The sequence below is a fragment of the Carcharodon carcharias genome, chromosome 12 (genome assembly GCF_017639515.1).
Source record: "Carcharodon carcharias isolate sCarCar2 chromosome 12, sCarCar2.pri, whole genome shotgun sequence".
Classification (NCBI taxonomy): Eukaryota; Metazoa; Chordata; class Chondrichthyes; order Lamniformes; family Lamnidae; genus Carcharodon; species Carcharodon carcharias.
The window spans coordinates 8,059,516-8,087,104 of NC_054478.1; positions in this window are offsets into that span (position 1 = coordinate 8,059,516).

Consider the following 27,589-nt stretch of genomic DNA (forward strand, 5'->3'; position numbering starts at 1 on the left):
TCTGACAAAGCAGCACTCCCTCAGTACTGACCTTCTAACAGTGCATAACTCCCTCTATGCTGATCCTCTGACAGTGCAGCACTCCCTCATACTGACCTCTGACAGTGTGATACTCCCTCAGTACTAATCCACTGACAGTGCAGCACTCCCTCAGTACTGACACTCTGACAGTGCAGCACTCCCTCAGTACTGACGCTCTGACAGTGCAGCACTCACTCAGTACTGAAACATCCAAAAGTGCTGCAATTCCTCATACTGACCTTTGACAGTGCAGCGCTCCCTCAGTACTGACCCTCTGACAGTGCAGCACTCACTCAGTAATGACACCTCCAAAAGTGCAGAAATCACTCATACTGACTTCTGACAGTGCAGCACTCCCTCAATAATGGTCCTCTGACAGTGCAGCACTCCCTCAGCACTGACCCTCTGACAGTGCAGCACTCCCTCAGTACTGACCCTCTGACATTACAGCACTCCCTCAGTACAGAGCCTCTGACAGTGCAGCATTCTCTCAGTACTGACCCTCTAACAGAGCAGCATTCTCTCATTGCTGACCCTCTGAGAGTGCTGCGCTCCCTCAAAACTGACACTCTAAAAGCGCAGCAATCCCTGAGTAATGACCTGCTGACAGTACAGTACTCCCTCAGTATTAACACCTCCCAAAGTGCAGCAGTCCCCACAGTACTGACCCAATGACAGTGCAGCACTCCCTCACTACTGACCCTAAGACAGTGCAGCACTCCCTCAGTACTGACCCTCTGACAGTGCGGCACTCCCTCACTACTAACTCTCTGACAGTGCAGCACTCCCTCAGTACTGACCCTCTGACAGTGCGGCACTCCCTCGGCACTGGCCCTCTGATATTGCTGAACTCCCTCAGTACTGAAATCCCGAAAGGGCTGCAGTCCCTCAGAACTGACCCTCTGACTGTGCCACAATCCCTCAGTACTAATCCACTGACGCTGCAGCACTCCCTCAGTACTGAGCCTCTGACAGTGCAGCACTCCCTCAATACTAACCCTCTGACAATGCAGCATTCTTCAGTACTGACCCTCTGACAATGCAGCACTCCCTCAGTACTGACCCTCTGACAGTGCAGCACTCACTCAGTACTGACCCTCTGACAATGCAGCATTCTCTCAGTACTGACCCTCTAACAGAGCAGCATTCTCTCATTGCTGACCCTCTGAGAGTGCTGCGCTCCCTCAAAACTGACTCTCTGACAGTGCAGCACTCCCTCAGTACTGACACCTCCAAAAGCGCAGAACTCCCTGATACTGAGCTCCGACAGTGCAACACTCCTTCAGTTCTGACCCTGTGTCAATGTGTCTCTGCCTCAGTACTGATCTTCTGACAGTGCAGCACTCCCTAAGTACTGACCCTCTGACAGTGTAACGTTCACTCAGTACTCCCAAATTTAAAGCGCAGCACTCCCTCATACTGACCTCTGACAGTGCAGCACTCACTCAGTTCTGACCCTGTGACAGAGCAGCACTCCCTCAGTACTGACCCTCTGACAGTGCAGCACTCCCTCATACTGACCTCTGACAGTGCAGCACTCACTCAGTTCTGACCCTGTGACAGAGCAGCACTCCCTCAGTACAGATCTCTGAAAGTGCAGCACTCCCTCAGTACTAACTCTCTTAGAGTGCAGCACTCCCTCAGTGCTGACCCTGACACTCTGACAGTGCAGCACTCCCTCATTACTGACCTTCTGTCAGTGCAGCATTCCCTCATACTGACCCTCTGACAGTACAGAACTCCCTCTGTACAAATCATCTGACAGTGCAGCACTACCTCAGTAACGACACCTCCAAAAGCGCAGAACTCCCTGATACTGACCTCCGAAAGTGCAGCACTCCTTCAGTCCTGACACTCTGTCAATGTGTCACTCTCTCAGTACTGATCTACTGACAGTGCAGCACTCCCTCAGTACTGACCCTCTGACAGTGCAGCACTCCCTCAGTACTGACCTTCTGACAGTGCTGCGTTCCCTCAGTACTGACACCTTAAGTGCGCAGCTCTCCCTCAGTACTGACCCTCTGACGGTGCAGCTCTCCCTCAGTACTGACCGTCTGACAGTGCAGCACACCCTCAGTACTGACCCTCTGACAGTGCAGCACTCCCTCACTACTGACCCTAAGACAGTGCAGCACTCCCTCAGTACTGACCCTCTGACAGTGCGGCACTCCCTCGGCACTGGCCCTCTGATATTGCTGAACTCCCTCAGTACTGAAATCCCGAAAGGGCTGCAGTCCCTCAGAACTGACCCTCTGACGGTGCCACAATCCCTCAGTACTAATCCACTGACGCTGCAGCACTCCCTCAGTACTGAGCCTCTGACAGTGCAGCACTCCCTCAATACTGACCCTCTGACAATGCAGCACTCCCTCAATACTGACCCACTGACAGTGCAGCATTCTTCAGTACTGACACTCTGACAATGCAGCACTCCCTCAGTACTGACCCTCTGACAGTGCAGCACTCACTCAGTACTGACCCTCTGACAGTGCAGCATTTTCTCAGTACTGACCCTCTAACAGAGCAGCATTCTCTCATTGCTGACCCTCTGAGAGTGCTGCGCTCCCTCAAAACTGACTCTCTGACAGTGCAGCACTCCCTCAGTACTGACACCTCCAAAAGCGCAGAACTCCCTGATACTGAGCTCCGACAGTGCAACACTCCTTCAGTTCTGACCCTGTGTCAATGTGTCTCTGCCTCAGTACTGATCTTCTGACAGTGCAGCACTCCCTAAGTACTGACCCTCTGACAGTGTAACGTTCACTCAGTACTCCCAATTTTAAAGCGCAGCACTCCCTCATACTGACCTCTGACAGTGCAGCACTCACTCAGTTCTGACCCTGTGACAGAGCAGCACTCCCTCAGTACAGATCTCTGAAAGTGCAGCACTCCCTCAGTACTAACTCTCTTAGAGTGCAGCACTCCCTCAGTACTAACTCTCTTAGAGTGCAGCACTCCCTCAGTGCTGACCCTGACACTCTGACAGTGCAGCACTCCCTCATTACTGACCTTCTGTCAGTGCAGCATTCCCTCATACTGACCCTCTGACAGTACAGAACTCCCTCTGTACAAATCATCTGACAGTGCAGCACTACCTCAGTAACGACACCTCCAAAAGCGCAGAACTCCCTGATACTGACCTCCGAAAGTGCAGCACTCCTTCAGTCCTGACACTCTGTCAATGTGTCACTCTCTCAGTACTGATCTACTGACAGTGCAGCACTCCCTCAGTACTGACCCTCTGACAGTGCAGCACTCCCTCAGTACTGACCCTCTGACAGTGCTGCGTTCCCTCAGTACTGACACCTTAAGTGCGCAGCTCTCCCTCAGTACTGACCCTCTGACGGTGCAGCTCTCCCTCAGTACTGACCGTCTGACAGTGCAGCACACCCTCAGTACTGACCCTCTGACAGTGCAGCACTCCCTCACTACTGACCCTAAGACAGTGCAGCACTCCCTCAGTACTGACCCTCTGACAGTGCGGCACTCCCTCGGCACTGGCCCTCTGATATTGCTGAACTCCCTCAGTACTGAAATCCCGAAAGGGCTGCAGTCCCTCAGAACTGACCCTCTGACGGTGCCACAATCCCTCAGTACTAATCCACTGACGCTGCAGCACTCCCTCAGTACTGAGCCTCTGACAGTGCAGCACTCCCTCAATACTGACCCTCTGACAATGCAGCACTCCCTCAATACTGACCCACTGACAGTGCAGCATTCTTCAGTACTGACACTCTGACAATGCAGCACTCCCTCAGTACTGACCCTCTGACAGTGCAGCACTCACTCAGTACTGACCCTCTGACAATGCAGCATTCTCTCAGTACTGACCCTCTAACAGAGCAGCATTCTCTCATTGCTGACCCTCTGAGAGTGCTGCGCTCCCTCAAAACTGACTCTCTGACAGTGCAGCACTCCCTCAGTACTGACACCTCCAAAAGCGCAGAACTCCTTGTTACTGAGCTCCGACAGTGCAACACTCCTTCAGTTCTGACCCTGTGTCAATGTGTCTCTGCCTCAGTACTGATCTTCTGACAGTGCAGCACTCCCTAAGTACTGACCCTCTGACAGTGTAACGTTCACTCAGTACTCCCAATTTTAAAGCGCAGCACTCCCTCATACTGACCTCTGACAGTGCAGCACTCACTCAGTTCTGACCCTGTGACAGAGCAGCACTCCCTCAGTACAGATCACTGAAAGTGCAGCAATCCCTCAGTACTAACTCTCTTAGAGTGCAGCACTCCCTCAGTGCTGACCCTGACACTCTGACAGTGCAGCACTCCCTCATTACTGACCTTCTGTCAGTGCAGCATTCCCTCATACTGACCCTCTGACAGTACAGAACTCCCTCTGTACAAATCATCTGACAGTGCAGCACTACCTCAGTAATGACACCTCCAAAAGTGCAGAACTCCCTGATACTGACCTCCGAAAGTGCAGCACTCCTTCAGTCCTGACCCTCTGTCAATGTGTCACTCTCTCAGTACTGATCTACTGACAGTGCAGCACTCCCTCAGTACTGACCCTCTGACAGTGCAGCACTCCCTCAGTACTGACCCTCTGACAGTGCTGCGTTCCCTCAGCACTGACACCTTAAGTGCGCAGCTCTCCCTCAGTACTGACCCTCTGACGGTGCAGCTCTCCCTCAGTACTGACCGTCTGACAGTGCAGCAAACCCTCAGTACTGACCCTCTGACAGTGCAGCACTCCCTCAGTACTGACACCTCCAAAATCGCAGAACTCCCTGATACTGACCTCCGACAGTGCAGCACTCCCTCAGTCCTGACCCTCAGTCAATGCGTCACTCCCTCAGTATTGATTTTCTGACAGGGCAGCACTCCCTCAGTACTGATCTTCTGACAGTGCAGCACTCCCTCACTACTGACCCTCTGACAGTGCAGCTCTCTCTCAGCGCTGACCCTCTGACAGTGCAGCACTCCCTCAGTACTGACCCGCTGACAGTGCTGCACTCCCTCAGTAGTGACACCACCAAAAGCGCAGAACTCCTTGATACTGACCTCCGAGAGTTCAGCACATCTTCAGTCCTGACCTCTGTCAATGCGTCACTCCCTCAGTACTGATCTTCTGACAGTGCAGCACTCCCTCAGTACAGACCCTCTGACAGGGTAACGTTCACTCAGTACTCACAACTTTCAAGCGCAGCACTCCCTCATACTGACATCAGCCAGTGCAGCACTCCCTCAGTACTGACTCTCCTGAGTGCAGCACTCCCTCAGTGCAGTCCTTATGACAGTGCTGCATTCCCTCAGTACTGCCACATTAAATGCGCAGAACTGCCTCAGTACTGACCCTGACACTCCGACAGTGCAGCTCTCTCTCAGTACTGACCCTCTGACAGTGCGGCATTCCCTCAGTACTGACCCTCTGACAGTGCAGCTCTCCCTCAGGACTGACCCTCTGACAGTGCAGCACTCCCTCAGTACTGACCCTCTGACAGTGCAGCTCTCCCTCAGTACTGACCCTCTGACAGTGCAGCACTGCCTCAGTACTGACCCTCTGACAGTGCAGCACTCCCTCAGTACTGACCCTCTGACAGTGCAGCTCTCCCTCAGTACTGACCCTCTGACAGTGCAGCACTGCCTCAGTACTGACCCTCTGACAGTGCAGCACTCCCTTACTACTGACTCTCTGACAATGCAGCAATCCCTCAGTACTGACCCTCTGACAGTGCAGCACTCCCTCAGTACTGACCCTCTGACAGTGCAGCACTCCCTCAGTACTGAGGCTCTGACAGTACAGCATTCCCTCAGTACTGACACTCTGACAGTGCAGCACTCCCTCAGTACTGACCCTCTGACAGTGCAGCACTGCCTCAGTACTGACCCTCTGACATTGCAGCACTCCCTCAGTACTGACCCTCCCGCAGTGCAGCACTCCCTTACTACTGACCCTCTGACAATGCAGCACTCCCTCAGTACTGACCCTCTGACAGTGCAGCTCTCCCTCAGTACTGAGGCTCTGACAGTGCAGCTCTCCCTCAGTCCTGAGGCTCTGACAGTGCAGCACTCCCTCAGTACTGAGGCTCTGACAGTGCAACACTCCCTCAGTACTGACCTTCTAACAGTGCAGAACTTCCACAGTACTGACCACCTGAGAGTGCAGAACTCCCTTTGTACTGCTCCTCTGACATGCTGCTCTCCCTAAGTACTGACCCTCTGACAGTTCAATACTCCCTCAGTACTGACCCTCTGACAGTGCAGCACTCCCTCAGTACTGACCCTCTGACAGTGCAGCACTCCCTCAGTATTGATCCACTGACAGTGCAGCACTCCCTCAGTACTGACCCTCTGACAGTACAGCACTCCTTCAGTACTGACCCTCTGACAGTGCAGCTCTCCCTCAGGACTGACCCTTTGACAGTGCAGCACTCCCTCAGTACTGACCCTCTGACAGTGCAGCACTCTCTCAGTACTGACCCTCTGACAGTGCAGCACTCCCTCAGTACTGACCCTCTGACAGTGCAGCACACCCTCAGTACTGACCCGCTTACATTGCAGGACTCCGTCAGTACTGATACGCCGACAGGCCTGCAGTCCATCAGTACTGACCCTCTGACAGTGCAACGCAGCCCAGTACTGAAACCTTCAAAAGTACAGAAATCACTCATACTGACTTCTGACAGTGCAGTACTTCCTCAGTACTGATCCTCCGACAGTGCAGCACTCCCTAAGTACTGACCCTCTGACAGTGCAGCATTCCCTCATTACTGACCCTCGGACAGAGCAGCATTCCCTCATACTGACCCTCTGCAGTGTGATGCTTCCTCAGTACTGACCCTCCGACAGTGCAGCACTCCCTCAGTACTGACCCTCTGACAGTGCAGCACTCCCTCAGTACTGAACTTCTGATAGGGCAGCACTCCCTCAGTACTGACCCTCTGACAGTGCAGCACTCCCTCAGTACTAACCCTCTGACAGTGCAGCATTCCCACTGTATTGACCCTCTGATAGTGCAGCACTACCACAATACTGACCCTCTGACAGTGTAGTACTCCCTCAGCACTGACCCTCCAAAAAAGCAGCACTCCCTCAGTACTGACCCTCCATCAGTGCAGCGCTCCCTCAGTACTGACCCTCTGACAGTGTGGCACTCCCTCAGTACTGACCCTCCAACAAAGCAGCTCTCCCTCTCTTCAGACCCTCTGACCGTGCAGCACTCCCTCAGTATTGACGTCTGACAGTGCAGCACTCCCTCAGTACTGACCCTCTGACAGTGCTGCACTCCCACCCTTCAGACCCTGTGACAGTGCAGCACTCCCTCAATACTGAGCCTCTGATGGTGAAGCAGTCCCTCAGTACTGACCCTCTGACAGTGCAGCACTCCCTCAGTACTGACCCTCTGACAGTGCAGCACTCCCTTAGTACTGACCCTCTGACAGTGCAGCACTATCTTAGCACTGACCCTCTGACAATGCAGCACTCCCTCAGTACTAACCCTCTGATAGTGCAGCACTCCCTCAGCACTGACCCTCTGACAGTGCAACACTCCCTCAGTACTCATCCTCTGACAGTGCAGCACTCCTTCATTACTAACCCTCTGACAGTGCAGCACTCCCTCAGTACTGATCCCCTGACAGTGCAGCACTCCCTCAGGGTGTGCTGCATGGTCAGTTATCAGACTGAGGGAGTGCTGCACAATCAGAGGGTTACTGCTGATGGAGTACTGCATGGTCAGAGCGTCAGTACTTAGTCTGATCCTCTGACCATGCAGCACTCCATCAGCAGTAACCCTCTGACAGTGCAGCACTCCCTTAGTACTAATCCTCTGGCAGAGCAGCTCTCCCTCAGTACTGACCCTCTGACAGTGCGGCACTCCCTCAGCACTGACCCTCCGACAAAGCAGCTCTCCCTCCCTTCAGACCCTCTGACCGTGCAGCACTCCCTCAGTACTGACCTCTGACAGTGCAGCACTCCCTCAGTACTGATCCTCTGACAGTGCAGCACTCCCTCAGTACTGACCCTCTGACAGTGCAGCACTCCCTCATTACTTACTCTGTGTCAGTGCAGCACTCCCTCAGTACTGACCCTCTGCCTGTGCCGCACTCCCTCTCTTCAGAACCTCTGACCGTGCAGCGCTCCCTCAGTACTGACCTCTGACAGTGCAGCACTCCCTCAGTACTGACCCTCTGACAGTGCAGCACTCCCTCATTACTGACCCTCTGACAGTGCAGCACTCCCTCAGTACTGACCGTCCGACATTGCCGCACTCCCTCAGTACTGTCCCTCTGACAGGGCAGCACTCCCTCTCTTCAGACGCTCTGACCGTGCAGCACTCCCTCAGTACTGACCCTCTGACAGTGCAGCACTGCCTCAGTACTGACCCTCTGACAGTGCAGCACTCCCTCAGTACTGACCCTCTGACAGTGCAGCTCTCCCTCAGTACTGAGGCTCTGACAGTGCAGCTCTCCCTCAGTACTGAGGCTCTGACAGTGCAGCTCTCCCTCAGTCCTGAGGCTCTGACAGTACAGCACTCCGTCAGTACTGACCCTCTGACAGTGCAACACTCCCTCAGTACTGAGGCTCTGACAGTGCAGCTCTCCCTCAGTACTGACCTTCTAACAGTGCAGAACTTCCACAGTACTGACCACCTGAGAGTGCAGAACTCCCTTTGTACTGCTCCTCTGACATGCTGCTCTCCCTAAGTACTGACCCTCTGACAGTTCAATACTCCCTCAGTACTGACCCTCTGACAGTGCAGCACTCCCTCAGTACTGACCCTCTGACAGTGCAGCACTCCCTCAGTATTGATCCACTGACAGTGCAGCACGCCCTCAGTACTGACCCTCTGACAGTACAGCACTCCTTCAGTACTGACCCTCTGACAGTGCAGCTCTCCCTCAGGACTGACCCTTTGACAGTGCAGCACTCCCTCAGTACTGACCCTCTGACAGTGCAGCACTCTCTCAGTACTGACCCTCTGACAGTGCAGCACTCCCTCAGTACTGACCCTCTGACAGTGCAGCACACCCTCAGTACTGACCCGCTTACATTGCAGTACTCCGTCAGTACTGATACGCCGACAGGCCTGCAGTCCATCAGTACTGACCCTCTGACAGTGCAACGCAGCCCAGTACTGAAACCTTCAAAAGTACAGAAATCACTCATACTGACTTCTGACAGTGCAGTACTCCCTCAGTACTGATCCTCCGACAGTGCAGCACTCCCTCAGTACTGACCCTCTGACAGTGCAGCACACCCTCAGTACTGACCCGCTTACATTGCAGTACTCCGTCAGTACTGATACGCCGACAGGCCTGCAGTCCATCAGTACTGACCCTCTGACAGTGCAACGCAGCCCAGTACTGAAACCTTCAAAAGTACAGAAATCACTCATACTGACTTCTGACAGTGCAGTACTCCCTCAGTACTGATCCTCCGACAGTGCAGCACTCCCTAAGTACTGACCCTCTGACAGTGCAGCATTCCCTCATTACTGACCCTCGGACAGAGCAGCATTCCCTCATACTGACCCTCTGCAGTGTGATGCTTCCTCAGTACTGACCCTCTGACAGTGCAGCACTCCCTCAGTACTGACCCTCTGACAGCGTAGCACCCCCTCAGTATTGATCGGCTGACAGTGCAGTATTCTCATAGTGCTGACACTCTGACAGTGCAGCACGCCCTCAGTACTGACCCTCTGACAGTGCAGCACTCCCTCAGTACTGACCCTCTGACAGTGCAGCACTCCCTCAGTACTGACCTTCTGATAGGGCAGCACTCCCTCAGTACTGACCCTCTGACAGTGCAGCAGTCCCTCAGTACTAACCCTCTGACAGTGCAGCATTCCCACTGTATTGACCCTCTGATAGTGCAGCACTACCACAATACTGACCCTCTGACAGTGTAGTACTCCCTCAGCACTGACCCTCCAAAAAAGCAGCACTCCCTCAGTACTGACCCTCCATCAGTGCAGCGCTCCCTCAGTACTGACCCTCTGACAGTCCAGTTCTCCCTCAGCACTTTTTCTCCGACAAAGCAGCAGTCCCTCAGTACTGACCTCTGACAGTGCAGCACTCCCTCTGTACTGACCCTCTGATAGTGCAGCACTACCACAGTACTGACCCTTTGACAGTGCAGCATTCTCTCAGTACAGACCCTCTGACCGTGCCGCAATCCCTCTCTTCAGACTCTCTGACAGTGCTGCACTCACTTAGTACTGATCCTTTGACAGTGCCGCACTCCTTCTGTTCAGACCCTATGAGAGTGCAGCACTCCCTCAGTACTGGCCCTATGACAGTGCAGCACTATCTTAGCACTGACCCTCTGACAATGCAGCACTCACTCAGTACTAACCCTCTGACAGTGCAGCACTCCCTCTGTACTGACCCTCTGACAGTGCAGCACTCCCTCAGTACTGACCGTCTGACAGTGCAGCACTCCCTCAGTATTCACGCTCTGACAGTGCAGTACTCCCTCAGGGAGTGCTGCATGGTCGGAGGATCAGATTGAAGGAGTGCTGCACTGTCAGGGGATCAGTACTGAGGGAGTGCTACACAGTCAGAGGGTTACTGCTGATGGAGTACTGCATGGTCAGAGCGTCAGTACTTAGTCTGATCCTCTGACCATGCAGCACTCCCTAAGTACTGACGCTCTGACCATGCAGTACTCCATCAACAGTAACCCTCTGACAGTGCAGCACTCCCTTAGTACTAATCCTCTGGCAGAGCAGCTCTCACTCAGTACTGACCCTCTGACAGTGCGGCACTCCCTCAGTACTGACCCTCCAACAAAGCAGCTCTCCCTCTCTTCAGACCCACTGACCGTGCAGCACTCCCTCAGTACTGACGTCTGACAGTGCAGCACTCCCTCAGTACTGACCCTCTGACAGTGCCGCGCTCCCTCCCTTCAGACCCTGTGACAGTGCAGCACTCCCTCAATACTGAGCCTCTGATGGTGCAGCAGTCCCTCAGTACTGACCCTCTGACAGTGCAGCACTCACTCAGTACTGACCCTCTGACAGTGCAGCACTCCCTCAGTACTGACCCACTGACAGTGCAGAACTCCCTTAGTACTGACCCTCTGACAGTGCAGCACTATCTTAGCACTGACCCTCTGACAATGCAGCACTCCCTCAGTACTAACCCTCTGATAGTGCAGCACTCCCTCAGCACTGACCCTCTGACAGTGCAACACTCCCTCAGTACTCATCCTCTGACAGTGCAGCACTCCATCATTACTAACCCTCTGACAGTGCAGCACTCCCTCAGTACTGATCCCCTGACAGTGCAGCACTCCCTCAGGGTGTGCTGCATGGTCAGAGGATCAGACTGAGGGAGTGCTGCACTGTCAGGGGATCAGTACTGAGGGAGTGCTGCACAATCAGAGGGTTACTGCTGATGGAGTACTGCATGGTCAGAGCGTCAGTACTTAGTCTGATCCTCTGACCATGCAGCACTCCATCAGCAGTAACCCTCTGACAGTGCAGCACTCCCTTAGTACTAATCCTCTGGCAGAGCAGCTCTCACTCAGTACTGACCCTCTGATAGTGCGGCACTCCCTCAGCACTGACCCTCCGACAAAGCAGCTCTCCCTCCCTTCAGACCCTCTGACCGTGCAGCACTCCCTCAGTACTGACCGTCTGACAGTGCAGCACTCCCTCAGTATTCACGCTCTGACATTGCAGCACTCCCTCAGGGAGTGATGCATGGTCAGAGGATCAGATTGAAGGAGTGCTGCACTGTCAGGGGATCAGTACTGAGGGAGTGCTACACAGTCACAGGGTTACTGCTGATGGAGTACTGCATGGTCAGAGCGTCAGTACTTAGTCTGACGCTCTGACCATGCAGTACTCCATCAACAGTAACCCTCTGACAGTGCAGCACTCCCTTAGTACTAATCCTCTGGCAGAGCAGCTCTCACTCAGTACTGACCCTCTGACAGTGCGGCACTCCCTCAGTACTGACCCTCCAACAAAGCAGCTCTCCCTCTCTTCAGACCCTCTGACCGTGCAGCACTCCCTCAGTACTGACGTCTGACAGTGCAGCACTCCCTCAGTACTGACCCTCTGACAGTGCAGCACTCCCTCAGTACTGACCCTCTGACAGTGCAGCACTCCCTCAGTACTGACCGTCCGACATTGCCGCACTCCCTCAGTACTGACCGTCCGACATTGCCGCACTCCCTCAATACTGACCCTCTGACAGTGCAGTACTCCCTCAGTACTGACTCTCTGACAGTGCAGCACTCCCTCAGTACTGACCCTCTGACAGTGCAGCACTCCCTCAGTACTGACCGTCTGACAGTGCAGCTCTCCCTTAATACTAATCCTCTGGCAGAGCAGCTCTCACTCAGTACTGACCCTCTGACAGTGCGGCACTCCCTCATCACTGACCCTCCGACAAAACATCTCTCCCTCTCTTCAGACCCTCTGACCGTGCAGCACTCCCACAGTACTGACCTCTGACAGTGCAGCACTCCCTCAGTGCTGACCCTCTGACAGTGCTGCACTCCCTCCCTTCAGACCCTGTGACAGTGCAGCACTCCCTCAATACTGAGCCTCTGACAGTGCAGCACTCCCTCATTACTTACTCTGTGTCAGTGCAGCGCTCCCTCAGTACTGACCTCTGACAGTGCAGCACTCCCTCATTACTGACCCGCTGACAGTGCAGCCCTCCCTCAGTACTGACCCTCTGACAGTGCAGCACTCCCTCAGTACTGACTCTCTGACAGTGCAGCACTCCCTCAGTACTGACCCTCTGACAGTGCAGCACTCCCTCAGTACTGACCCTGTGACAGTGCATGCACTCCCTCAGTACTGACCCTCTGACAGTGCAGCACTCCCTCATTACTTACTCTCTGACAGTGCAGCACTCCCTCAGTACTGACCCTCCGACAGTGCAGCACTCCCTCAGTACTGCCCGTCCGACATTTCCGCACACCCTCAGCACTGACCGTCCGACATTGCCGCACTCCCTCAGTACTGACCCTCTGTCGGTGCAGCACCCCCTCAGTTCTGACTGTCTGACAGTGCAGCACTCCCTCAGTACTGACCCTCTTCCAGTGCAGCACTCCCTCGGTACTGACCCTCTGACAGTGCTGCACTCCCTCAGTACTGACTCTCTGACTGTGCAGCACTCCCTCAGTACTGACCCTCTGACAGTGCAGCTCTCCCTCAGCACTGACCCTCTGACATTGCAGCCCTCCCTTACTTCTGACCCTCCGACATTGCAGCACTCCCTCAATACTGACCCTCTGACAGTGCAGCACCCCCTCAGTACTGACTCTCTGACAGTGCAGCACTCCCTCAGTACTCACCATCTGACAGTGCAGCACTCCCTCATTACTGACCCTCTGACAGTACAGCACTCCCTCAGTACTGACCCTCTGACAGTGCAGCACTCCCTCATTACTGACTCTCTGACAGTGCAGCACTCCCTCAGTACTGACCATCTGACAGTGCAGCACTCCCTCGGTACTGACCCTCTGACAGTGCAGCACTCCCTCATTACTGACTCTCTGACATTGCAGCACTCCCTCAGTCCTGACCATCTGACCGTGCAGCACTCTATCATTACTGACCCTCTGACAGTGCGGCAGTCCTTCAGTACTGACCATCTGACAGTGCACCGCTCCCTCAGTACTGACCGTCCGACGTTGCCGCACTCCCTCAGAACTGACCCTCTGACAGTGCAGCACTCCCTTAGTACTAATCCTCTGGCAGAGCAGCTCTCACTCAGTACTGACCCTCTGACAGTGCGGCACTCCCTCAGCACTGACCCTCCGACAAAGCAGCTCTCCCTCTCTTCAGACCCTCTGACCGTGCAGCACTCCCTCAGTACTGACCTCTGACAGTGCAGCACTCCCTCAGTGCTGACCCTCTGACAGTGCAGCACTCCCTCAGTACTGACCTCTGACAGTGCAGCACTCACTCAGTACTGACCCTCTGACAGTGCAGCACCCCCTCAGTATTGACCCTCTGACAGTGCAGCACTCCCTCAGTACTGACCTCTGACAGTGCCGCACTCCCTCCCTTCAGACTCTGTGACAGTGCAGCACTCCCTCAATACTGACCCTCTGATGGTGCAGCAGTCCCTCAGTACTGACCCTCTGACAGTGCAGCACTCCCTCATTACTTACTCTGTTTCAGTGCAGCTCTCCCTCAGTACTGACCCTCTGCCTGTGCCGCACTCTCTCTCTTCAGACCCTCTGACCGTGCAGCACTCCCTCAGTACTGACCTCTGACAGTGCAGCACTCCCTCAGTACTGACCCTCTGACAGTGCAGCACTCCCTCTCTTCAGACCCTGTGACAGTGCAGCACTCCCTCAGTACTGACCCTCTGACAGTGCAGCACTCCCTCAGTACTGACCCTCTGACAGTGCAGCACTCCCTCAGTACTGACCCTCTGACAGTGCAGCACTCCCTCAGTCCTGACCCTCTGACAGTGCAGCACTCCCTCAGTACTGACCCTCTGACAGTGCAGCACTCCCTCAATACTGACCCTCTGACAGTGCAGCCCTCCCTCAGTACTAACCCTCTGACAGTGCAGCACTCCCTCAGTACTGACCCTCTGACATTGCAGCACTCCCTTACTTCTGACCCTCCGACATTGCAGCACTCCCTCAGTACTGACCCTCTGACAGTGCAGCACCCCCTTACTACTGACCCTCTGAGAGTGCAGTGCTCCCTCAGTATTTTTGCTTAATTGGGAGCCAGTGTAGATCAGCACAGGAGTTTTGCGTGAATTATACCTGATTTGATTTCGGGCGCAGGTGAGACAGATTTTGATGAGCTCGGTTTACAGAGTGCGGAACGTGGCAGATCTGCTGAAAGTACAGTTCATTCGTTAAATTTTGGTGTAACGCTGGTATGACCAAGTGTTGATCAGGAGATGATCTGAGACAGGCTCCAAGGTGGCGCTGGAAATTGGTGGTCTTAGTGATGGCGTCGACATGAGGACTAAAGCTCATCTTGGTGTGAAATGTGACAGCAAAGTTGTGTAAAAACTGGCTTTAGCCCAGCCAGTTGCCATAGGGAGGTATGGATTCGGCATTTACTTATTTTGTGACAGGTGCTGAAGATGAACTCTTCAGTATTTCCAGTATTTAATTTGAGGAAATTTCTGCTGATCCTGGATGTTGGATAAGCAGTCTGATAATTTAGCAGCAGTGGAGGAGTTGAGAGAGCTGGTGGTGAGATCGAGCTGGGTGTTGTCAGTGTACACGTGAATATTAACGCTGAGTTTTTCGATGATGTCACCGAGGGGCAGCGAGTAGATGAGAAATAGGAGGGGCCATGGATTGATCCCTGGGGGACACCAGAGGTAACAGTGTGGGAACAGAAACCATTGCGGGTGATTCTCTAACTATGATCAGATCGGTAAGAATGGAAGCAGGTGAGAGTAGCCCCACCCAGCTGGACGACAGTGGAGAGGTGTTGGAGGAGGATATTGTGGTCAAACTGTGTCAGAGGCTGCAGACAGGTCGAGAGGGACGAGGAGGTAAAGTTTACCTTTGTCACAGTCACTGAGGATGTCACCGGTGACTTGTGATTTGTAATAAGAGCTTTTTAAAAATTCACTTATGGGATGTGGGCCTTCGCTGGGTTGGACCAGCATTTATTGCCCATCCCTAATTGCCCTTGAGGAGGTGGCGGTGACCTGCCCTCTTGACCTGCTGCAGTCTGTGTTTGTGTGTGTGTGCTGCCGGGCAGAAATCTGACTGAAGGGAAGGAATCGTGAAGTTCAACCCGATGTTATTTTGTGACGTACGCTTCATTGGATGAATACCACCAGAAGAGTTTGAATACTAAAGAATTTGAAATAAAAGGAGAAAGTCTTTTGCTTCAATTTATTTTTGATCATTCTCTTGTTCCCCCCACACCCCACCCCTCCCAACAGAAATGGATGATTTTAATCGGCAGGTGAGGGAGTTATTGGGCTGGAGGAGGGCGGTGCAGGGATCAGCACCAACTCGCTCATTACATGACCGTTTCGAGAGGATAAAAATTACTGGCGATGTTCTCAGGTGAGGATCAGATGGGGCTGGAGAGTGAAAAGCAAAGCCCTGCCAAAATCGAGCCAGCACCTGGGGGGTTAATTCCACTGGACGGGCCCGGGGTTAAAGTGGGTGGGGCTAGGTATTATAACAGTCGGTGGGCCTGAGGTGGGGGGGAATTGCAGTGGGTGGGGCTGGGGGCTAAATTAGAATGGAGTTAATTAGAATGGGTGGGGTTTGGAGTTAATTAGAGTGGGTGGGGTTTGGAGTTAATTAGTGTGGGCGGGGTTAGGGTTAATTAGAGTGGGTGGGGTTTGGGTTAATTAGCGTGGGTGGGGTTTGGAGTTAATTATAGTGGGTGGGGTTTGGGTTAATTAGCGTGGGTGGGGTTTGGGGTTAATTACCGTGGGTGGGGTTTGGGTTAATTATAGTGGGTGGGGTTTGGAGTTAATTAGAGTGAATGGGGTTTGGGGTTAATTACCGTGGGTGGGGTTTGGGTTAATTAGAGTGGGTGGGGTTTGGAGTTAATTAGAGTGGGTGGGGTTTGGGTTAATTAGTGTGGGTGGGGTTTGGGTTAATTATAGTGGGTGGGGTTTGGAGTTAATTAGAGTGAATGGGGTTTGGGGTTAATTACCGTGGGTGGGGTTTGGGTTAATTATAGTGGGTGGGGTTTGGGTTAATTAGTGTGAATGGGGTTTGGGTTAATTAGTGTGGGTGGGGTTTGGGTTAATTAGAGTGGGTGGGGTTTGGGTTAATTAGAGTGGGTGGGGTTTGGGTTAATTAGTGTGAATGGGGTTTGGGTTAATTAGTGTGGGTGGGGTTTGGGTTAATTAGAGTGGGTGGGGTTTGGGTTAATTATAGTGGGTGGGGTTTGGAGTTAATTAGAGTGAATGGGGTTTGGGTTAATTAGAGTGAATGGGGTTTGGGTTAATTAGAGTGGGTGGGGTTTGGAGTTAATTAGAGTGGGTGGGGTTTGGGTTAATTAGTGTGGGTGGGGTTTGGGTTAATTAGTGTGGGTGGGGTTTGGAGTTAATTAGTGTGGGTGGGGTTTGGGTTAATTAGAGTGGGTGGGGTTTGGGGTTAATTACCGTGGGTGGGGTTTGGGTTAATTAGCGTGGGTGGGGTTTGGGTTAATTAGCGTGGGTGGGGTTTGGGTTAATTAGAGTGGGTGGGGTTTGGAGTTAATTAGAGTGGGTGGGGTTTGGGTTAATTAGTGTGGGTGGGGTTTGGAGTTAATTAGAGTGGGTGGGGTTTGGGTTAATTAGCGTGGGTGGGGTTTGGGTTAATTAGAGTGGGTGGGGTTTGGGTTAATTAGTGTGGGTGGGGTTTGGAGTTAATTAGAGTGGGTGGGGTTTGGAGTTAATTAGAGTGGGTGGGGTTTGGGGTTAATTACCGTGGGTGGGGTTTGGAGTTAATTAGTGTGGGTGGGGTTTGGGTTAATTAGAGTGGGTGGGGTTTGGAGTTAATTAGAGTGGGTGGGGTTTGGGTTAATTAGAGTGGGTGGGGTTTGGGTTAATTAGAGTGGGTGGGGTTTGGGTTAATTGATGTGGGTGGGGTTTGGAGTTAATTAGTGTGGGTGGGGTTTGGAGTTAATTGATGTGGGTGGGGTTTGGGTTAATTAGCGTGGGTGGGGTTTGGGTTAATTGATGTGGGTGGGGTTTGGAGTTAATTAGTGTGGGTGCGGTTTGGGTTAATTAGTGTGGGTGGGGTTTGGGTTAATTAGAGTGGGTGGGGTTTGGGTTAATTGATATGGGTGGGGTTTGCAGTTAATTAGTGTGGGTGCGGTTTGGGTTAATTAGTGTGGGTGGGGTTTGGGTTAATTAGAGTGGGTGGGGTTTGGGTTAATTGATGTGGGTGGGGTTTGGAGTTAATTAGTGTGGGTGGGGTTTGGGTTAATTAGAGTGGGTGGGGTTTGGGTTAATTAGAGTGGGTGGGGTTTGGAGTTAATTAGAGTGGGTGGGGTTTGGGTTAATCAGAGTGGGTGGGGTTTGGGTTAATTAGAGTGGGTGGGGTTTGGGTTAATTGATGTGGGTGGGGTTTGGGTTAATTAGCGTGGGTGGGGTTTGGGTTAATTAGTGTGGGTGGGGTTTGGGTTAATTAGAGTGGGTGGGGTTTGGGTTAATTGATGTGGGTGGGGTTTGGGTTAATTAGTGTGGGTGGGGTTTGGAGTTAATTAGCGTGGGTGGGGTTTGGGTTAATTAGCGTGGGTGGGGTTTGGAGTTAATTGATGTGGGTGGGGTTTGGGTTAATTAGCGTGGGTGGGGTTTGGGTTAATTAGAGTGGGTGGGGTTTGGGGTTAATTAGTGTGGGTGGGGTTTGGGTTAATTGATGTGGGTGGGGTTTGGAGTTAATTAGCGTGGGTGGGGTTTGGGTTAATTAGAGTGGGTGGGGTTTGGGTTAATTAGAGTGGGTGGGGTTTGGAGTTAATTAGAGTGGGTGGGGTTTGGGTTAATTAGAGTGGGTGGGGTTTGGAGTTAATTAGCGTGGGTGGGGTTTGGAGTTAATTAGCGTGGGTGGGGTTTGGGGTTAATTAGTGTGGGTGGGGTTTGGGTTAATTAGAGTGGGTGGGGTTTGGAGTTAATTAGCGTGGGTGGGGTTTGGGTTAATTAGAGTGGGTGGGGTTTGGGTTAATTAGTGTGGGTGGGGTTTGGAGTTAATTAGAGTGGGTGGGGTTTGGGTTAATTAGAGTGGGTGGGGTTTGGGGTTAATTAGCGTGGGTGGGGTTTGGAGTTAATTAGCGTGGGTGGGGTTTGGGTTAATTAGAGTGGGTGGGGTTTGGGTTAATTAGAGTGGGTGGGGTTTGGAGTTAATTAGTGTGGGTGGGGTTTGGGTTAATTAGTGTGAGTGGTGTTTGGGTTAATTAGAGTGGGTGGGGTTTGGGTTAATTAGAGTGAGTGGTGTTTGGGTTAATTAGAGTGGGTGGGGTTTGGGTTAATTAGTGTGAGTGGTGTTTGGGTTAATTAGCGTGGGTGGGGTTTGAAGTTAATTAGCGTGGGTGGGGTTTGGGTTAATTAGAGTGGGTGGGGTTTGAAGTTAATTAGCGTGGGTGGGGTTTGGGTTAATTAGTGTGGGTGGGGTTTGGAGTTAATTAGAGTGGGTGGGGTTTGGGTTAATTAGAGTGGGTGGGGTTTGGGTTAATTAGAGTGGGTGGGGTTTGGGTTAATTAGTGTGGGTGGGGTTTGGGTTATTTAGAGTGGGTGGGGTTTGGGTTAATTAGAGTGGGTGGGGTTTGGAGTTAATTAGAGTGGGTGGGGTTTGGAGTTAATTAGTGTGGGTGGGGTTTGGAGTTAATTAGAGTGGGTGGGGTTTGGGTTAATTAGCGTGGGTGGGGTTTGGAGTTAATTAGCGTGGGTGGGGTTTGGGTTAATTAGCGTGGGTGGGGTTTGGAGTTAATTAGCGTGGGTGGGGTTTGGAGTTAATTAGCGTGGGTGGGGTTTGGAGTTAATTAGAGTGGGTGGGGTTTGGGTTAATTACCGTGGGTGGGGTTTGGGTTAATTAGTGTGGGTGGGGTTTGGGTTAATTAGTGTGGGTGGGGTTTGGGTTAATTAGTGTGGGTGGGGTTTGGGTTAATTAGAGTGAATGGGTGGGGTTTGGAGTTAATTAGCGTGGGTGGGGTTTGGGTTAATTAGCGTGGGTGGGGTTTGGGTTAATTAGAGTGGGTGGGGTTTGGGTTAATTAGCGTGGGTGGGGTTTGGGTTAATTAGAGTGGGTGGGGTTTGGAGTTAATTAGTGTGGGTGGGGTTTGGGTTAATTAGAGTGGGTGGGGTTTGGGTTAATTAGAGTGGGTGGGGTTTGGGGTTAATTAGTGTGGGTGGGGTTTGGTGTTAATTAGTGTGGGTGGGGTTTGGAGTTAATTAGAGTGGGTGGGGTTTGGGTTAATTAGTGTGGGTGGGGTTTGGGTTAATTAGAGTGGGTGGGGTTTGGAGTTAATTAGCGTGGGTGGGGTTTGGGTTAATTAGCGTGGGTGGGGTTTGGGTTAATTAGAGTGGGTGGGGTTTGGAGTTAATTAGAGTGGGTGGGGTTTGGGTTAATTAGTGTGGGTGGGGTTTGGGTTAATTAGCGTGGGTGGGATTTGGAGTTAATTAGTGTGGGTGGGGTTTGGGTTAATTAGAGTGGGTGGGGTTTGGGTTAATTAGAGTGGGTGGGGTTTGGAGTTAATTAGTGTGGGTGGGGTTTGGTGTTAATTAGTGTGGGTGGGGTTTGGAGTTAATTAGAGTGGGTGGGGTTTGGGTTAATTAGAGTGGGTGGGGTTTGGAGTTAATTAGCGTGGGTGGGGTTTGGGTTAATTAGAGTGGGTGGGGTTTGGGTTAATTAGAGTGGGTGGGGTTTGGGTTAATTAGAGTGAATGGGGTTTGGAGTTAATTAGCGTGGGTGGGGTTTGGGTTAATTAGAGTGGGTGGGGTTTGGGATAAATGATGTGGGTGGGGTTTGGAGTTAATTAGAGTGGGTGGGGTTTGGAGTTAATTAGTGTGGGTGGGGTTTGGGTTAATTAGAGTGGGTGGGGTTTGGGTTAATTAGTGTGGGTGGGGTTTGGAGTTAATTAGAGTGGGTGGGGTTTGGGTTAATTAGAGTGGGTGTGGTTTGGGTTAATTGATGTGGGTGGGGTTTGGGTTAATTAGAGTGGATGGGGTTTGGGTTAATTAGAGTGGGTGGGGTTTGGGGTTAATTAGCGTGGGTGGGGTTTGTTGTTAATTAGCGTGGGTGGGGTTTGGAGTTAATTAGTGTGGGTGGGGTTTGGGTTAATTAGAGTGGATGGGGTTTGGAGTTAATTAGCGTGGGTGGGGTTTGGGTTAATTAGAGTGGGTGGGGTTTGAAGTTAATTAGAGTGGGTGGGGTTTGGGTTAATTAGAGTGGGTGGGGTTTGAAGTTAATTAGCGTGGGTGGGGTTTGGGTTAATTAGAGTGGGTGGGGTTTGAAGTTAATTAGCGTGGGTGGGGTTTGGGTTAATTAGAGTGGGTGGGGTTTGAAGTTAATTAGAGTGGGTGGGGTTTGGGTTAATCAGAGTGGGTGGGGTTTGGGTTAATTAGCGTGGGTGGGGTTTGGGTTAATTAGCGTGGGTGGGGTTTGGGTTAATTAGAGTGGGTGGGGTTTGGGGTTAATTAGAGTGGGTGGGGTTTGGAGTTAATTGATGTGGGTGGGGTTTGGGTTAATTAGAGTGGGTGGGGTTTGGGGTTAATTAGAGTGGGTGGGATTTGAAGTTAATTAGAGTGGGTGGGGTTTGGGTTAATTAGTGTGGGTGGGGTTTGGGTTAATTAGTGTGGGTGGGGTTTGGAGTTAATTAGTGTGGGTGGGGTTTGGGTTAATTAGAGTGGGTGGGGTTTGGGTTAATTAGTGTGGGTGGGGTTTGGAGTTAATTAGTGTGGGTGGGGTTTGGAGTTAATTAGCGTGGGTGGGGTTTGGAGTTAATTAGAGTGGGTGGGGTTTGGGTTAATTAGCGTGGGTGGGGTTTGGAGTTAATTAGTGTGGGTGGGGTTTGGGTTAATTAGAGTGAATGGGGTTTGGGTTAATTAGAGTGGGTGGGGTTTGGAGTTAATTAGAGTGGGTGGGGTTTGGGTTAATTAGAGTGGGTGGGGTTTGGGTTAATTACCGTGGGTGGGGTTTGGAGTTAATTAGTGTGGGTGGGGTTTGGGTTAATTAGAGTGAATGGGGTTTGGGTTAATTAGAGTGGGTGGGGTTTGGGTTAATTAGAGTGGGTGGGGTTTGGAGTTAATTAGAGTGGGTGGGGTTTGGGTTAATTAGTGTGGGTGGGGTTTGGAGTTAATTAGAGTGGGTGGGGTTTGGGTTAATTAGAGTGGGTGGGGTTTGGAGTTAATTAGAGTGAATGGGGTTTGGGGTTAATTAGAGTGGGTGGGGTTTGAAGTTAATTAATGTGGGTGGGGTTTGGGTTAATTAGAGTGGGTGGGGTTTGGGTTAATTAGAGTGGGTGGGGTTTGAAGTTAATTAATGTGGGTGGGGTTTGGGTTAATTAGAGTGGGTGGGGTTTGGGTTAATTAGAGTGGGTGGGGTTTGGGTTAATTAGCGTGGGTGGGGTTTGGAGTTAATTAGAGTGGGTGGGGTTTGGGTTAATTAGTGTGGGTGGGGTTTGGGGTTAATTAGCGTGGGTGGGGTTTGGGTTAATTAGTGTGGGTGGGGTTTGGGTTAATTAGCGTGGGTGGGGTTTGGGTTAATTAGCGTGGGTGGGGTTTGGAGTTAATTAGCGTGGGTGGGGTTTGGAGTTAATCAGAGTGGGTGGGGTTTGGGTTAATTAGAGTGGGTGGGTTTGGATAATTAGCGTGGGTGGGGTTTGGGTTAATTAGAGTGGGTGGGGTTTGGAGTTAATTAGAGTGGGTGGGGTTTGGATAATTAGCGTGGGTGGGGTTTGGAGTTAATTAGAGTGGGTGGGGTTTGGAGTTAATTAGAGTGGGTGGGGTTTGGAGTTAATTGATGTGGGTGGGGTTTGGGTTAATTAGAGTGGGTGGGGTTTGGGTTAATTAGAGTTTGTGGGGTTTGGGTTAATTAGCGTGGGTGGGGTTTGGGTTAATTAGTGTGGGTGGGGTTTGGGTTAATTAGAGTGGGTGGGGTTTGGAGTTAATTAGTGTGGGTGGGGTTTGGGTTAATTAGAGTGGGTGGGGTTTGGGTTAATTAGTGTAGGTGGGGTTTGGGTTAATTAGCGTGGGTGGGGTTTGGGTTAATTGATGTGGGTGGGGTTTGGGTTAATTAGAGTGCGTGGGGTTTGGAGTTAATTAGCGTGGGTGGGGTTTGGGTTAATTAGAGTGGGTGGGGTTTGGTGTTAATTAGAGTGGGTGGGGTTTGGAGTTAATTAGAGTGGGTGGGGTTTGGAGTTAATTAGTGTGGGTGGGGTTTGGGTTAATTAGCGTGGGTGGTGTTTGGGTTAATTAGAGTGGGTGGGGTTTGGAGTTAATTAGTGTGGGTGGGGTTTGGGTTAATTAGCGTGGGTGGGGTTTGGAGTTAATTAGTGTGGGCGGGGTTTGGGTTAATTAGAGTGGGTGGGGTTTGGGTTAATTAGCGTGGGTGGGGTTTGGAGTTAATTAGCGTGGGTGGGGTTTGGAGTTAATTAGTGTGGGCGGGGTTTGGGTTAATTAGAGTGGGTGGGGTTTGGTGTTAATTAGAGTGGGTGGGGTTTGGAGTTAATTAGCGTGGGTGGGGTTTGCGTTAATTAGCGTGGGTGGGGTTTGGAGTTAATTATAGTGGGTGGGGTTTGGGTTAATTAGAGTGGGTGGGGTTTGGGTTAATTAGCGTGGGTGGGGTTTGGGTTAATTAGCGTGGGTGGGGTTTGGGTTAATTAGAGTGGGTGGGGTTTGGAGTTAATTAGAGTGGGTGGGGTTTGGAGTTAATTAGTGTGGGTGGGGTTTGGAGTTAATTAGAGTGGGTGGGGTTTGAAGTTAATTAGAGTGGGTGGGGTTTGGGTTAATTAGCGTGGGTGGGGTTTGGGTTAATTAGTGTGGGTGGGGTTTGGAGTTAATTAGAGTGGGTGGGGTTTGGGTTAATTAGAGTGGGTGGGGTTTGGGTTAATTAGAGTGGGTGGGGTTTGGTGTTAATTAGAGTGGGTGGGGTTTGGGTTAATTAGAGTGGGTGGGGTTTGGTGTTAATTAGAGTGGGTGGGGTTTGGGTTAATTACCGTGGGTGGGGTTTGGGTTAATTAGAGTGGGTGGGGTTTGGTGTTAATTAGAGTGGGTGGGGTTTGGGTTAATTAGCGTGGGTGGGGTTTGGAGTTAATTAGAGTGGGTGGGGTTTGGGTTAATTAGTGTGGGTGGGGTTTGGAGTTAATTAGTGTGGGTGGGGTTTGGGTTAATTAGAGTGGGTGGGATTTGGAGTTAATTAGAGAGGGTGGGGTTTGGGTTAATTAGAGTGGGTGGGGTTTGGAGTTAATTAGCGTGGGTGGGGTTTGGGGTTAATTAGTGTGGGTGGGGTTTGGGTTAATTAGTGTGGGTGGGGTTTGGGTTAATTAGAGTGAATGGGTGGGGTTTGGAGTTAATTAGTGTGGGTGGGGTTTGGGTTAATCAGAGTGGGTGGGGTTTGGGTTAATTAGAGTGGGTGGGGTTTGGGTTAATTAGCGTGGGTGGGGTTTGGGTTAATCAGAGTGGGTGGGGTTTGGGTTAATTAGAGTGGGTGGGGTTTGGGTTAATTAGTGTGGGTGGAGTTTGGAGTTAATTAGAGTGGGTGGGGTTTGGGTTAATTAGAGTGGGTGGGGTTTGGGTTAATTAGTGTGGGTGGGGTTTGGGTTAATTAGTGTGGGTGGAGTTTGGAGTTAATTAGAGTGGGTGGGGTTTGGGTTAATTAGTGTGGGTGGGGTTTGGGTTAATTAGAGTGGGTGGGGTTTGGAGTTAATTAGCGTGGGTGGGGTTTGGGTTAATTAGAGTGGGTGGGGTTTGGAGTTAATTAGCGTGGGTGGGGTTTGGGGTTAATTAGAGTGGGTGGGGTTTGGAGTTAATTAGTGTGGGTGGGGTTTGGGTTAATTAGCGTGGGTGGGGTTTGGGTTAATTAGAGTGGGTGGGGTTTGGGGTTAATTAGAGTGGGTGGGGTTTGGGTTAATTAGAGTGGGTGGGGTTTGGGGTTAATTAGTGTGGGTGGGGTTTGGTGTTAATTAGTGTGGGTGGGGTTTGGTTTAATTAGAGTGGGTGGGGTTTGGGTTAATTAGAGTGGGTGGGGTTTGGGTTAATTAGCGTGGGTGGGGTTTGGAGTTAATTAGTGTGGGTGGGGTTTGGGTTAATTAGAGTGGGTGGGGTTTGGGTTAATTAGCGTGGGTGGGGTTTGGGTTAATTAGAGTGGGTGGGATTTGGAGTTAATTAGAGTGGGTGGGGTTTGGGTTAATTAGTGTGGGTGGGGTTTGGGTTAATTAGCGTGGGTGGGATTTGGAGTTAATTAGAGTGGGTGGGGTTTGGGTTAATTGATGTGGGTGGGGTTTGGAGTTAATTAGAGTGGGTGGGGTTTGGGTTAATTAGAGTGGGTGGGGTTTGGAGTTAATTAGTGTGGGTGGGGTTTGGGTTAATTAGTGTGGGTGGGGTTTGGAGTTAATTAGAGTGGGTGGGGTTTGGGTTAATTAGAGTGGGTGTGGTTTGGGTTAATTGATGTGGGTGGGGTTTGGGTTAATTAGAGTGGGTGGGGTTTGGGTTAATTAGTGTGGGTGGGGTTTGGAGTTAATTAGTGTGGGTGGAGTTTGGGTTAATTGATGTGGGTGGGGTTTGGGTTAATTAGAGTGGGTGGGGTTTGGGTTATTTAGAGTGGATGGGGTTTGGGTTAATTGATGTGGGTGGAGTTTGGGTTAATTGATGTGGGTGGGGTTTGGGTTAATTAGTGTGGGTGGGGTTTGGGTTAATTAGAGTGGGTGTGGTTTGGGTTAATTGATGTGGGTGGGGTTTGGGTTAATTAGAGTGGGTGGGGTTTGGGTTATTTAGAGTGGATGGGGTTTGGGTTAATTAGAGTGGGTGGGGTTTGGGGTTAATTAGCGTGGGTGGGGTTTGTTGTTAATTAGCGTGGGTGGGGTTTGGAGTTAATTAGTGTGGGTGGGGTTTGGGTTAATTAGAGTGGGTGGGGTTTGGAGTTAATTAGTGTGGGTGGGGTTTGGGTTAATTAGCGTGGGTGGGGTTTGGAGTTAATTAGAGTGGGTGGGGTTTGGGGTTAATTAGAGTGGGTGGGGTTTGGAGTTAATTAGCGTGGGTGGGGTTTGGAGTTAATTAGAGTGGGTGGGGTTTGGGTTAATTAGAGTGGGTGGGGTTTGGGTTAATTGATGTGGGTGGGGTTTGGGTTAATTAGAGTGGGTGGGGTTTGGGTTAATTAGTGTGGGTGGGGTTTGGGTTAATTAGAGTGGGTGGGGTTTGGGTTAATTAGCGTGGGTGGGATTTGGAGTTAATTAGTGTGGGTGGGGTTTGGGTTAATTAGAGTGGGTGGGGTTTGGGTTAATTAGAGTGGGTGGGGTTTGGGTTAATTAGTGTGGGTGGGGTTTGGGTTAATTAGAGTGGGTGGGGTTTGGAGTTAATTAGCGTGGGTGGGGTTTGGAGTTAATTAGAGTGGGTGGGGTTTGGGTTAATTAGAGTGGGTGGGGTTTGGAGTTAATTAGCGTGGGTGGGGTTTGGGGTTAATTAGCGTGGGTGGGGTTTGGGTTAATTAGAGTGGGTGGGGTTTGGGGTTAATTAGTGTGGGTGGAGTTTGGGTTAATTAGAGTGGGTGGGGTTTGGAGTTAATTGATGTGGGTGGGGTTTGGGTTAATTAGAGTGGGTGGGGTTTGGAGTTAATTAGAGTGGGTGGGGTTTGGAGTTAATTAGCGTGGGTGGGGTTTGGAGTTAATTGATGTGGGTGGGGTTTGGGTTAATTAGAGTGGGTGGGGTTTGGAGTTAATTAGAGTGGGTGGGGTTTGGAGTTAATTGATGTGGGTGGGGTTTGGGTTAATTAGAGTGGGTGGGGTTTGGAGTTAATTAGAGTGGGTGGGGTTTGGAGTTAATTAGAGTGGGTGGGGTTTGGGTTAATTAGTGTGGGTGGGGTTTGGGTTAATTAGCGTGGGTGGGGTTTGGGTTAATTAGAGTGGGTGGGGTTTGGGTTAATTAGCGTGGGTGGGGTTTGGAGTTAATTAGAGTGGGTGGGGTTTGGAGTTAATTAGCGTGGGTGGGGTTTGGGTTAATTAGCGTGGGTGGGGTTTGGAGTTAATTAGCGTGTTTGGGGTTTGGAGTTAATTAGTGTGGGTGGGGTTTGGAGTTAATTAGCGTGGGTGGGGTTTGGAGTTAATTAGCGTGTTTGGGGTTTGGAGTTAATTAGCGTGGGTGGGGTTTGGGTTAATTAGCGTGGGTGGGGTTTGGAGTTAATTAGCGTGGGTGGGGTTTGGAGTTAATTAGCGTGGGTGGGGTTTGGGTTAATTAGAGTGGGTGGGGTTTGGGGTTAATTAGCGTGGGTGGTGTTTGGAGTTAATTAGAGTGGGTGGGGTTTGGAGTTAATTAGCGTGGGTGGGGTTTGGAGTTAATTAGAGTGGGTGGGGTTTGGGGTTAATTAGAGTGGGTGGGGTTTGGGGTTAATTAGCGTGGGTGGGGTTTGGGTTAATTAGAGTGGGTGGGGTTTGGAGTTAATTAGAGTGGGTGGGATTTGGGTTAATTAGAGTGGGTGGGGTTTGGAGTTAATTAGAGTGGGTGGGGTTTGGGTTAATTACCGTGGGTGGGGTTTGGGTTAATTAGAGTGGGTGGGGTTTGGGTTAATTAGAGTGGGTGGGGTTTGGGTTAATTAGAGTGGGTGGGGTTTGGGGTTAATTAGAGTGGGTGGGGTTTGGAGTTAATTAGTGTGGGTGGGGTTTGGGTTAATTAGTGTGGGTGGGGTTTGGGTTAATTAGCGTGGGTGGGGTTTGGGTTAATTAGAGTGGGTGGGGTTTGGGGTTAATTAGAGTGGGTGGGGTTTGGGGTTAATTAGAGTGGGTGGGGTTTGGGTTAATTAGCGTGGGTGGGGTTTGGAGTTAATTAGAGTGGGTGGGGTTTGGAGTTAATTAGAGTGGGTGGGGTTGGGGTTAATTAGCGTGGGTGGGGTTTGGGTTAATTAGAGTGGGTGGGGTTTTGGTTAATTAGAGTGGGTGGGGTTTGGGTTAATTAGAGTGGGTGGGGTTTGGGTTAATTAGAGTGGGTGGGGTTTGGAGTTAATTA